Raw genomic sequence first — 13,204 nt, 5'->3', positions numbered from 1 at the left:
TCACTTATCCATCCTCTAGAAACCAACCTATCCTGAATCCCCCTTAGCGGCAGGAGTGGGAAAGTTGATACCTGTCTACGCAGAAAATCCCGCACCTGCAGATATCGAAATTTGTTTCCCGCCACCAATGCAAACTTCTCCTCCAGCGCCCTCATACTCGGAAAGCTCCCCTCTATAAACAAGTCCCCCATCCTCTCAATCCTCGCTCTCCGCCAAATTCGGACCCCCCGTCCATCCTCCCCGGGGCAAACTGGTGATTATCGCAGATTGGGGACCAGACCGATGCTCCCACTGCTCCCACATGTCTCCTCCATTGCCCCCAGACTCTCAAGGCTGCCACCACCACGGGGCTGGTGGAGTACCGCGCCGGCGGGAACAGCAGAGGTGCGGTTACCAGCGCCCCCAAACTTGTGCCCATGCAAGAAGCCGCCTCCATACGCACCCATGCCGATTTCCCCCCCACACCAGCCACTTCCTAATCATGGCTATATTAGCCGCACAGTAATAATTGCTAAAGTTCGGCAGCGCCAGCCCCTCCCCCCGACTCCGCTCAAGCATTACCCTCCTCACTCATGGGGACTTGCCCCCCCCATACGAAGCCCGCTGTGACTTTATTGACACGCTTAAAAAAGGACCGCGGAATGAAGATGGGGAAACATTGAAATACAAACAGGAATTTCGGGAGGACCGCCATTTTCACCGTTTGGACTCTGCCCACTAGAGACAACGGGAGTGCATCCCATCTTCGGAAATCCTCCTTCATCTGATCCACCAACCGGGCCAAGTTCAATTTATGTAGCCGGTCCCAATCTCGCACCACTTGGATACCTAGGTACCTGAAACTGTCCCCTACCACTCTAAACGGCAGTTCCCCAGTCGCCTCTACTGACCCCTCGACTGGACCGCAAACATCTCGCTCTCCCCCATATTAAGCTTATACCCCGAAAACCGGCCAAATTCCCCTAAAATACCCATGATTTCTTCCATCCCCTCAACTGGATCCGAAACATACAGAAGCAGGTCGTCCGCATACAGCGAGACTCTGTGCTTCACCCCCCCCCGGACCAGCCCCTTCCAGCCCCTTGAGGCCCTCAGAGCAATTGCCAGCAGCTCTATAGCCAGCGCAAACAGCAGTGGGGAAAGGGGGCATCCCTGTCTTGTTCCCCGGTGCAGTCTAAAATAGTCCAAAGTCATCCTGTTCATCCGTACACTTGCCACAGGAGCCTGGTACAGCAACCTGACCGTGTCAATAAAGCCCCTCCCAAATCTGAACCGTCCCAGAACCTCCCATAAATAATCACACTCAACCCGGACAAAAACTTTCTCCGCATCCATCGCGACCATACCTCCACCTCCCTACTTTCCGGGGGCATCACGTTTAACAGCCTTCTTACATTGGCCACCAGCTGGCAGCCCTTAACGAACCCCGTCTGACTTTCAGTACACAATCCTCAATCCTGGAGGACAAAAGTTTGGCCAGCAGTTTGGCATCTACGTTCAACAGGGAAATCGGCTTGTAAGACCGACATAGCTCCGGGTTCTATCCCATTTCAAGATAAGCAAAATCGGGCCTGTGACATCGTCTGGGGTAGAGCCCCCCTTTCCCTTGCCTCATTAAACACCTTCATCAGCACCGGTCCCACTATCCCGGAGAACTTTTTGTAGAACTCCTCAGGGTACCCGTCCGGTCCCGGGGCCTTACCCGACTGCATGGCCTTTAAGCCATCCACTATCTCCTCCAACCCGATCGGAGCCCCAGCCCTTCTACCAGCTCCCCGTCCACCTTTGGGAAAGTCAGCCCCTCCAGGAAGTGCCTCATCCTCTCCGGCCCCGCAGGGGGTTCCGACCTGTACAGCCTGCTGTAAAAATTCTGGAACGTCTTACTCAACCCTGTGTAGCGCACAAAGACTCCGTGAGACGAATAGAGTGAAGTCGATGAGGCTTTATTAAGCGTGTCTCTTCCCCAGCAGCCCAATAGTAAACTGGCCTGCGGGGGAAGACACCGGCTTCTTATACTTCGCCTTCAGGGCGGAGCTTGAGGTCAACGGCCAACCAGGACCCGGGATCTGTCAGCCAACGACATTAGGGCTTCCAGTCCCACATGACCCCCAATACATACTACCACACCCTGCCGAATCCACAACCAAGTTCCAATCCCCGTCAATAACTTCCCGATTTCTCTAGCTCCCTCCCTCTTTCTGAGCTGCTGTGCAAGCATCCTGCTGGCCTTCTCATCATGCTCGTATATCGCCCCCCTTGCCTTTCTGAGCTGTTCGACTGCCCTCCCTGTGGTTAACAAGCCGAACTCCACCTGTAGCCTCCGCCGATGCCTTAAAAGCCTTATCTCTGGAGTCTCCGCGTACCTCCTGTCGACTTGCAGACTCTCTTTCACCAGTCGGTCCGTCTCGGCCCTATCCGTCCTGTCCCTGTGAGCCCAGATTGAGATCAGCTCTCCTCTCACCACTACCTCAGCGCTTCCCAGACCACCGCTGCTAAGACCTCACCCATATAATTTACCTGCAGGTAATTTTGTATTCATTTCCTCAGCCTCTCGCACACCGCTTCGTCCGCCAATAGCCCTACATCTAACCTCCATTGCTATCTGTACTAACCTGCAGGTCAACCCAATGTAGAGCATGGTCCGAGTTTGTAATCGCCGAGTACCCCGTGTCCACCACCCCTGCCAGCAAGGCCCTATGCAAAACAAAGAAATCGATCCAAGAGTGTGGTAAACCACTGTGTTCCTATTTTAAGGGTTGTACGGTAGAACCTGCACTACAGGTTCACCTGGGCCCCTGCATGATAGCTCCGCCCAGGAGCCGGGTTATAAATGTGCGTGGCCTCCAGCTTGCAGCCATTTCGTCAGCTGCTGTGGGAGGCCACATTTCAGATACTAATAAAGCCTCAGTTTGAATTCAACTTCGTCTCCAGCCAAATTGATCGTGCCTCAATTTATTAGTATCAGATTTAGAAGATGGACCTCCGGATTAAACCAGATCGCCTGCAGCTGGATCCACATGCAAGCGATGCCAGAAAGGACTTTCAGCACGGGCTAGCTTGTTTTGAAGCGTATATCAACGCGGCGCCGACTCCTGTTCCAGAGGCTCAGAATATCCAGATATTATACTCCAGACTCAGCTCTAAAATCATCCCGCTGATCCAGGATGCGCACAATTACAATGACGCTATGACCCGATTCAAAGAGAATTATGAGCAGAAGCTGAGCACGCTCTTCACCAGACACGCGCTCGCAACGCATACTCAAATACCTGGTGAGTCAATCGAGGACTTCTGGAGGGCCCTGATCCCACTAGTTCGGGACTGCCAGGACGTTACAGCTAAGGAGCACTCAGATCTCCTTATGAGGGACGCTTTTGTAACTGGGATTGGGTCCGATAGTACCAGGCAGCAACTCCTAGAAGGGGCCACGCGGGACCTCGCAGAGACTAAAACACTAGCGCTTTCCATGACGGTCGCCCTGCGTAATGTGCAGTCCTACGCCCCCAACCGTGTGGCCCAGTCCTCCTACGCTTCATGGGCCGCACAGGCAGCCACCCCAGCGGATGCTACCCACCCAATACGCCTGCGCTATGCACCAGCCAGTGATCGGGGCCCCGATGCTATTTTTGCAGCCAACATAGACACCCCCGCCAATGCTGCCCGGCCCAGGCTGCCCTTTGTAAGGCCTGCGGGAAGCAGGGCCCACTACGCAGCGGTGTGCCAGGCCCGCTCAGCGGCAGCGGTCGCCCCCACCCACCCCGGTCACAGACAATGGGCGCTGCTATCCTCCCCAGGCCATGTGCGAGCAATGGGCGCCGCCATCTTCTCCCCCGCACAACACGTGCGTTTCATGGGCACCGCCATCTTGCTCCACCCATGCAACGTGCGTTCAATGGGCACCGCCATTTTGTGACCCCCAGGACCTCCGGGCGCCGCCATCTTGTCCACCCCTCAGCACATGGAGACCAACGGCGTTTCAGGACCCCGACGCAGCAGCTGCCTCACTACCCGATGATCAACCACGACTCGCATCCATGGTAATCGACCAGTCCAGACCACGCACTCTGACCAACGCATCCACCAGCGTGAAAGTCAACGGCCACGTGACCTCCTGCCTACTGGGCTCCGGGAGCACCGAGAGCTTTGTACATCAAAATACGGTAAGGCGCTGCTCCCTTAAAGTCCACCCTACCAATCAAAGCATCTCCCTGGCCTCCGGATCCCATCGCATAGCGATCCGGGGGTACTGCACGGTCACGCTCACAGTCCAAGGCGTAGAGTTCCACGGTTTTCGCCTCTACGTCCTCCCTAACCTCTGCGCTGCACTTAGCCTTGGCCTGGACTTTCAGTGCAACCTCCAGAGCCTGACCCTTAAATTCGGCGGACCCTTACCACCCCTCACTGTGTGCGGCCTCACAACCCTAAAGGTCGATCCTCCTTCCCTCTTTGCCAATCTAACTCCAGATTGCAAACCCGTCAACACCAGGAGCAGACAGTACAGCACCCAGGATAAGGCCTTCATCAGGTCCGAGGTCCAGCGGTTGCTTCAGGAGGGAGTCATCGAGGCCAGCAACAGCCCCTGGAGAGCTCAAGTGGTAGTGGTTAAGTCTGGGGAGAAAAATCGAATTGTCGTGGACTACAGCCAGACCATCAACAAGTACACGCAGCTCGACGGGTACCCCCTCCCACGCATATCTGACATGGTTAACCAGATTGCACAGTACCGGGTCTTCTCAATGGTGGACCTGAAATCCGCTTACCACCAGCTCCCCATCCGTAAATCGGACCGGCCATACACCGCCTTCAAGGCAGACGGCCGACTATATCACTTCCTTAGGGTCCCCTTCAGCGTCACCAATGGGGTTTTGGTCTTCCAAAGGGAGATGGACCGAATGGTCGACCGGTACGGCTTGCGGGCCACATTTCCGTACCTAGACAATGTGACCATCTGCGGCCATGATCAGCAGGACCACGAAGCCAACCTCGCTAAATTTCTCCGCACCGCTACTCTCCTCAACCTCACGTATAACAAGGAGAAGTGTGTGTTCCATACAAACCGCCTAGCCATCCTCGGCTACGTGGTCCAGAACGGAGTTCTGGGGCCTGATCACGACTGCATGCGCCCCCTCATGGAGCTCCCCCTCCCTCACTGTCCCAAGGCCCTCAAACGCTGCCTGGGGTTCTTCTCGTATTATGCTCAGTGGGTCCCAAACTATGCGGACAAGGCCCACCCACTCATACAGTCCACTCATTTCCCCCTGACGGCAGAGGTCCAACAGGCCTTCGCCCGGATCAGAGCTGATATTGTCAAAGCTGGAATGCACGCTGTAGACAAAACACTTCCTTTCCAAGTAGAAAGCGACGCAGCGGACGTCGCCGTTGTCGCCACCCTCAACCAGGCTGGCAGGCCCGTGGCATTCTTTTCCCGCACCCTCCATGCCTCCGAAATTCGGCACTCATCCGTTGAAAAGGAGGCCCAGGCTATCGTTTAGGCTGTGCGACATTCGAGGCATTACCTGGCCGGCAGGAGATTCACTCTCCTCACTGACCAACGGTCGGTTGCCTTCATGTTCAATAACACACAGCGGGGCAAGATCAAAAATGACACAATCTTGCGGTGGCGAATCGAGCTCTCCACCTATAACTACGAGATTAACTACACCCTGGCAAACTCAACGTGCCCCCAGACGCCCTATGCCGAGGTACATGTGCCAGCGCACAGGTAGACCGACTCCGGACCGTGCACGACAGCCTTTGTCACCCAGGGGTCACTCGGTTGTACCACTTCATTAAGGCACGTAATCTGCCCTACTCCGTCGAGGAAGTAAGGACAGTCACCAGGGACTGTCAGTTCTGTGCGGAGTGCAAGCCGCACTTCTACCGGCCGGACCGCGAGCACCTGGTGAAGGCCTCCCGCCCCTTTGAACGCCTCAGCGTGGATTTCAAAGGCCCCCTCCCCTCCTCCGACTGACACACGTATTTCCTCAGTGTGATCGATCAATACTCCCGTCTTCCCTTCACCATCCCATACCCCGACATGACGTCTGCCACCGTCATTAAGGTCCTTAATTCTATCTTCACTCTGTTCGGCTTCCCCGCCTACATCCACAGTGACAGGGGATCTTCATTCATGAGTGATGAGATACGCCAGTTCCTGCTCAGCAGGGGTATCGCCTCCAGCAGAATGACGAGCTACAACCCCCGAGGAAACGGACAGGTAGAAAGGGAGAATGGGACAGTATGGAGGGCCGTCCAGCTGGCCCTACGGTCCAGAAATCTCCCGGCCTCCCGTTGGCATGAGGTCCTCCCTGATGCACTACATTCCATTTGCTCATTACTTTGCACTGCTACTAACAGTACACCGCATGAACGTCTTTTTGCCTTCCCCAGGAAGTCCACATCTGAGGTATCACTCCCAACTTGGCTCACAGCTCCGGGAACCGTTCGTCTCTGTAAACATGTGCGGCTCCACAAGGCGGAACCGTTGGTGGAAAGGGTGCACCTGCTCCACGCAAACCCACAGTACGCCTACGTGGCATTCCCCGACGGCCGCCAGGATACCGTCTCCCTCAGGGACCTGGCACCAGCAGGTTCCACCCCCACACCACCCCCGTCGCCCCCGGCGCAACTCTCCCCTCCCCCGCCGCCCCCATCATCCCCCCTAGGACTGTCTGTCCTCCCCCTGCCCACCCCCGTTGATGAAGATGATTTTGGATGCTCCCGGAGTCAACTTCGACCACGACAGCACCAACATCACCGGCTCCACTTCGTCTATCCCAGAGGACGATCAAGGCGCCGGACCGGCTGAACCTCTGACCGGCCCACCGGGTGACCAGAGACATTTTTTTTTCACTGTTCTGTAAATATTAAAGATTGTGAATTGTATATAGTTATCCACCCCACCCCCGCCGGACTCAATTTTAACAGGGGGTGAATGTGGTAAACCACTGTGTTCCTATATTAAGGGTTGTACGATAGAACCTGCACTACAGGTTCAGCTGTGGCCCCTGCATGCTAGCTCCGCCCAGGAGCCAGGTTATAAATATGCGTGGCCTTCAGCTCGCAGCCATTTCATCAGCTGCTGTAGGAGGCCACACTTCAGATACTAATAAAGCCTCAGTTTGAATTCAACTTCGTCTCCAGCCAAATTGATCGTGCCTCAGAGAGTATACCTTATGTACGTGGGAGTAGAAGGAAAACTCCTTCACCCTCGGCTGCCTAAATCTCCATGGTACCACCCCCCCCATCTGCTCCATGAGTCCTTTCAGTTCCTTTGCCATTGCTGGCACCCTGCCCGTTTTCGAGCATGACCGACTCAGGTCGGGATCAATAACTGTATTAAAGTCCTCTCCCATGATCAGTTTGTGCGAGTCCAGGTCCAGTATCTGCCCCAACATCCTCTTTATAAATTCCACATCATCTCAATTTGGCGCATATACATTAACCAGCACTACCTTCATCCCCTCCAGCTTCCCACTAACCATAATATATCGACCCCCCACATCCAAAACTATTCTACCCACTTCAAATATCACCCGCTTATTAATCAAGATCGCAACCCCTCTAGCCTTTGTATCCAGCCCCGAGTGGAAAACCTGACTGACCCAGCCTTTCCTCAATCTAACCTGGTCCACTACTCTAAGGTGCGTCTCCTGCAGCTTTATCACGTCCGCCTTCAGTCCCCCTAAGATGCCCGAACACACGTGCCCTCTTAACTGGCCCATTTAACACTCAAACATTCCAGGTGATTGCCTAGTTGGGGGGGCAAAGAGCACCCCCCCCTGCCGATCAGCCATCCCCTTTCTTGGGCCCACCTCCAGCCCATGCACCGCGCCTCCTCCGGCCCGCCCCACCACCGACCTGCTCACTGTCGCTCCACCGAAGTCCCTCCCTCGTCAGCAGAACCACTACCCCCCTCCCCCACCAGCAACACTACTCTGAAATCTAACCCATATAATAAACTAAACATATGCACCCCCCCCCCCACCCCACTGCGCTTCCGTGAGCTAGCTCACCCAGCTAGCTTGGTGGCCCCCTGCCCCCGGCACCAAAAAGTCTCCCACCTATTGTTCCCTCACTCCCCTCCCCCCCCCCACTCATACAAACAAATCCCCTCATCTAACAATCCCCACACAATCACCCAGCTGAAAAACAAAACCACCACCCACCGACACCCAAACAAGCATGTCTCCATCCCACAAAAGTGTACATAACCGAAAAAGACATTGCCAACATCCACCAAAAAGAAAACCTGAAAACGACAAAACTTTTCCCCCCTCCTTCTTAAACAGAAGAGACAAAATAAGAGGAGAAATTTAAAAAAAAATTAACAACAAGGCCCACTATAAGCCAACAAGTTGCATCAAAGTTCGAGAGTTCTCAGCCCCCCACCAGTCCTTTTCTTTTCGCAAAGTCCAGCGCATCTTCGGGCGACTCAAAATAATGATGCTGGTCCTCATATGTGACCCAAAGACAAGCCGGATACAGCAGTCCAAACTTCACCTGTTTCTTGAATAAGATTGACTTAACTTGGTTGAAGCCTGCCCTTTTCCTAGCCACTGCCACACTCAGGTCCTGGTACACCCGCAGGATACTGTTGTCCCATTTACAGCTCCGCGTTCGCCTGGCCCACTGAAGAATACACTCCTTGTCCAGGAACCTGTGGAATCTCACCACCAGTGCCCTCGGAGGGTCCCCCGCTCGCGGCTTCCTCGCAAGCACTGTATACTGAATGTCCCCTCCCCCAGCAGCTTTTCGAACATACCCGCTACGTATGCCCCAGCATCCACTCCCTCGGCTCCCTCCCAGAGCCCGACAATTCTTAAGTTCTGCCGACGGGACCTTCTCCAGAAGCCTTTCCTGCTGGTCCCGCAGCATTCCCACCTCCAGCTCCACGGCAGTTTGATGCTCCTCCTGCTCAGCCAGCGCCTTCTCAACCTTCTGGATCGCCCGATCCTGGGCGTCCAGTCTGTGCTCCAGCCGATCATATCGACTCTTTAATCGGGTCCAGGCAGTCCCGTTTCTGCTTCGCAAAGCCGTCCTGGATGACCTGCATCAACTGCTCCGTTGATCGCTGGGCCGACACCCCAGGGGTCCGGTCCTCGGCCATGCTGTCTCCTGCTGCAGCTTCAGCCCAGCCCTCGCCTGTCTTCCTATTTCTGCCTTTTCGTGCACTTCTGGTTCTTTTCTCCATACACCGATACGTGGAAACGGTGCCCAATTGCCATAGCCTTCAAATTCCCCATTTTAAACCGGAAAAAAGTCCGGGGGAAAGGTCCAAAAGTCCGACCACAGCAGGAGCCACCAAATGTGTGACTTACTCCTTCATAGACGCCACCGGAAGTCGAAATTTATCTTTAAGTCAAGCAGGAGGTGTAATGATACACATAAGCAATCATGTATATAATAATGCTCATGACCTCCGACCAGCAGGTGGCAGTGTAAATCTACCATGTGACTCTGTACCTCGAGGAGTTGGGAGTTAGTCGTGTTGGTGGATAGTCATACTTGTAGTAGCTCTAGGATAATTTATTTGTATTAGTAGTTTGTAATATATTTCTTAGAGTTATCTTTACCACACATTTATTTTATAACAAAATACTTTAACTAATCAAGAACTAGATGTTCTATTGTGTATCATTCCTACCGGCCATAGCACAAGAACATGACATAGTACCAGAACTAAAGATCTACTAAGAAAAAAAAGACTGTTTGAACATCCGAACAATTTAAGTTAACTCCGAAGAAGAAGGTACAGAAAAACAAATTGTACTAACCTCGTGAACTACTGGCAACTAGTACTCAATGCACTGTAAGACTTTGAAGCTCAGGATGAAAGGTCTGAAGGCACCTCACAAGCTTTGAGTCACTGCTAATGTGGATGAGAATTGGCATGTGTTCAAACAGCATTCAAACACTATGTTGTAGCCCTTGGTCTGCAGCCACTGCCTGATGAGAGGTGTATTGCATTGCTGCTCACTGTAGCAAGTCCCCAAGCACTGGAACATTTAACAGGTTCTTTTCGATAGCGAGGCAGATAGCAAGAACTTTGAGGAAGTTGAAAGGCAATTTGATCAGCATTGCTCTGCAAAAAAAGGCAACACGGCAGCATAATGGTTCGCATTGTTGCTTCACAGCACCAGGACCCAGGTTCAATTTTCGGCTTGGGTCACTGTCTGTGCAGAGTCTACACGTTCTTCCCGTGCCTGCTTTGGTTTCCTCCGGATGCTCCGGTTTCCTCCCACGAATCCCAAAAGACGTGCTGTTAGGTGAATTGGACATTCTGAATTCTGCCTCAGTGTACCCGAACAGGCGCTGGAGTGTGGTGACTAGAGGATTTTCACAGTAACTCATTGAAGTCTAAATGTAAGCCTACTTGTGACAATAATAAAGATTAAGATTTTTTTTTCAATAAGAGCGTTCAAGCGCTACATATTTTGCAAGCGCGCTCAGAAAGCAGGCAAATCAATTGATAATTTTCTGACCGATTTGCGATTAAAGGCGCAGTCGTGTAATTTTGCTACCCTATAGTCGTCGATGATCCGCGATCAGATTGTGTTTGGGATTTCTAACCACAAGAGCAGGAACCAAGAGAGACTGTTAAGAGAAAATGAGCTTCAGCTTGATGATGCTCTCAGGCTTTGTCATGCCAGCGAGCCAGCTGTGTAGCAGGTTAGCACTTTGTATCTCAAAAATTTTGACACAAAGATTGAAGAGGCAGCCGACACCATTAATGTAGTGACGCCTCGAGTAAAAAAAGTGGTCCCAGCGCCGAAGGCCATTTTAAGCGGCCAACTGGATCCTCCATTTCATGTCAGCGATGCGGCAATCGACATTTGCCACGCCAATGTCCAGCATTTGGAAAAAATGCTTCAAATGTAAATGCAGAAATCATTTTGCTAAGCAATGCTTTTCCAGTAAAAAAGCAGAACAAGCAAAAACAATCAAAAACATGTTTAATGAAATATGCCTCGAAGACACGTTCTTCGCCGACATGATTTCTAGTGTGGACAGGGATAGTTCAGATATGCAAAAAGACAACGCTTTAATGACGATTTGCAGCAACAGTGAAGTAAATGCAAATACTCCAAAAGACAAATGGACGGTTCCATTAATGATTAATGACACACGAATTAACTTCAAACTCGACACGGGAGCGATGGAAAACCTTATCAGTTTGTCAGATTTAAAAGAGCTGAGAAGTAATTTGCAAGTGTCAAAGAAAGCAGTAATACTGAAAGACTACAACGGAAATGAAATTCTGACGCTAGGCGCATGTGAGTTCGATGTAAATGTGAAAAACAGTGTTCACACAGCAACATTTTCCATCGTCGAAGGGGATCGTGAATCTCTCCTAGGAGTGGCAGCGTGTGAAGCACTTCAGCTAGTTAAGCGGACAGTGCAGACAGCACTGCAACCATACAACATGCATCTGTAGATTCAATACTGAAGGAATTTCTTTAAATTTAAATTTTTTTTTTAGACATTTCAAGGCTTTGGCACTTTACCTTACAAGTATTGAATCCAGTTGAAGGAGAACGCGAAACCAGTAATACATGCACTGACACGTGCAGCTCCATTAAAAGACAAATTGAAGGCTGAGCTAGAAAGGATGACAGATTTAGGTGTAATCAAACGCATAGAAGAATGTACAGACTGGGTAAACTCTATGGTTTGTGTCAAGAAGAGAAATAATGACCTACGCATCTGCATGGAACCCATGGATCTGAACCTCAACATTAAAATAGAACATTATTTGATACCGAAAAGAGAGGAAATAACATGCGAGATGGCAGGAGCAACATGTTTCAATAAATTAGATGCGTCACAAGGTTTCTGGCCGCTTAAATTGAATAGAGAAAGCACAAAGGTGCAAAGCTTCCAACATTCCTTTCGGACAATATTGTTTCGTAAGGATGCCATTTGGCATAATTTCGGCATCAGAAATTTTCCATCGTGCCATGGACCACATAGTTGAAGGGATTCCAAGAGTCAGAGTTTATGTTAATAACATAATCACCTGGGTTCAACACGAGAAGAACATGAAAAAAAGCTTCTCAGGGTTCTCCTAAAGAGCATTAGAAAGAATGGCTTAACGTTGAACAAAACAATGTCAAATTGGTGTTAAGAATATCATTTTCTTGGGAGATCAGGGGCAGGATTCTCCGCCCCGCCGTGCCACATTTCTGTTTCACCCCGCCGGCGGGATGCTCCATTATGCCGGCTGGTCAATGGGGTTTCCCATTGTGGGGCAGCCCCACGCAGTCGGCAAACCTCCGGGCTGCCGACAAAACGGAGCATCCCGCCGGCGGAGAATCCAGCCCAAGCTCTCTGCAAACGGCAGATCAAAATCAAATAAAGGCAATCCTGAAGATACCACGTCCCAATGATAAAAAAGGTACACTAAGAATTTTAGGGATGATAAATTTTGTTGGGAAATTTATTCCCAATCTCGCAGCTAAAACATCACACCTCAAAGAAACAACCAAGAAAGATGCCATATTCCAATGGTCTATTAGACATAAACAGGAATGGTAAGCATCACAAGTATCATTGACAACAGCGCCATTCCTGATGTTTTTATGACGCAGTGAAAACGACCAAACTTTCGAAGGATGTGTCGAAGTATGGGTTGGGAGCAGTCATGTTACATCAAGATGTGGAAGAAAACTGGCCTCCAGTAGCGTATGCATTCAGATCAGTGTTAGATACGGAATGAAGGCATGCGCAAATTGAGGAGGAATGCCTAGGTTTAATTAATGGTCATACTATGTTCCCTGTATATGGTCTTCCAATGTTTGTAATGGAAACTGACCACAGACCACTGGTCGCAATAGTTTAAAGAAATCTGAACGAGATATCCCCTGGGATCCAGCGCATGATCATGAAGCTACAACAATATGAGCTTGAGCTGATCTACACACCGTGCAAGCATCTAATTGTTTCTGATACACTATCTCGAGCCACAGGCATAGAAGAGATACACCAGTTCAGTGAGGATGTTCAAGTCCATGTAAATCTTGTCACTGAGTCTCTTCCGGTATCTGATGACAAATCCAGATTAATAAAGGAAGAAATGATCAACGACACAGTTTTACAAAAGGTGATAACACATTTGGCAGCACATAGCATAGTGGTTGGCACAGTTGCTTCACAGCTCCAGGTTCCCAAGTTCGATTCCCGGCTGGGTCACTGTCTGTGCGGG

The sequence above is a fragment of the Scyliorhinus torazame genome, chromosome 12 (assembly GCF_047496885.1).
Source record: "Scyliorhinus torazame isolate Kashiwa2021f chromosome 12, sScyTor2.1, whole genome shotgun sequence".
NCBI classification, from domain to species: domain Eukaryota; kingdom Metazoa; phylum Chordata; class Chondrichthyes; order Carcharhiniformes; family Scyliorhinidae; genus Scyliorhinus; species Scyliorhinus torazame.
Note: the sequence above shows the minus strand (reverse complement) of the source record.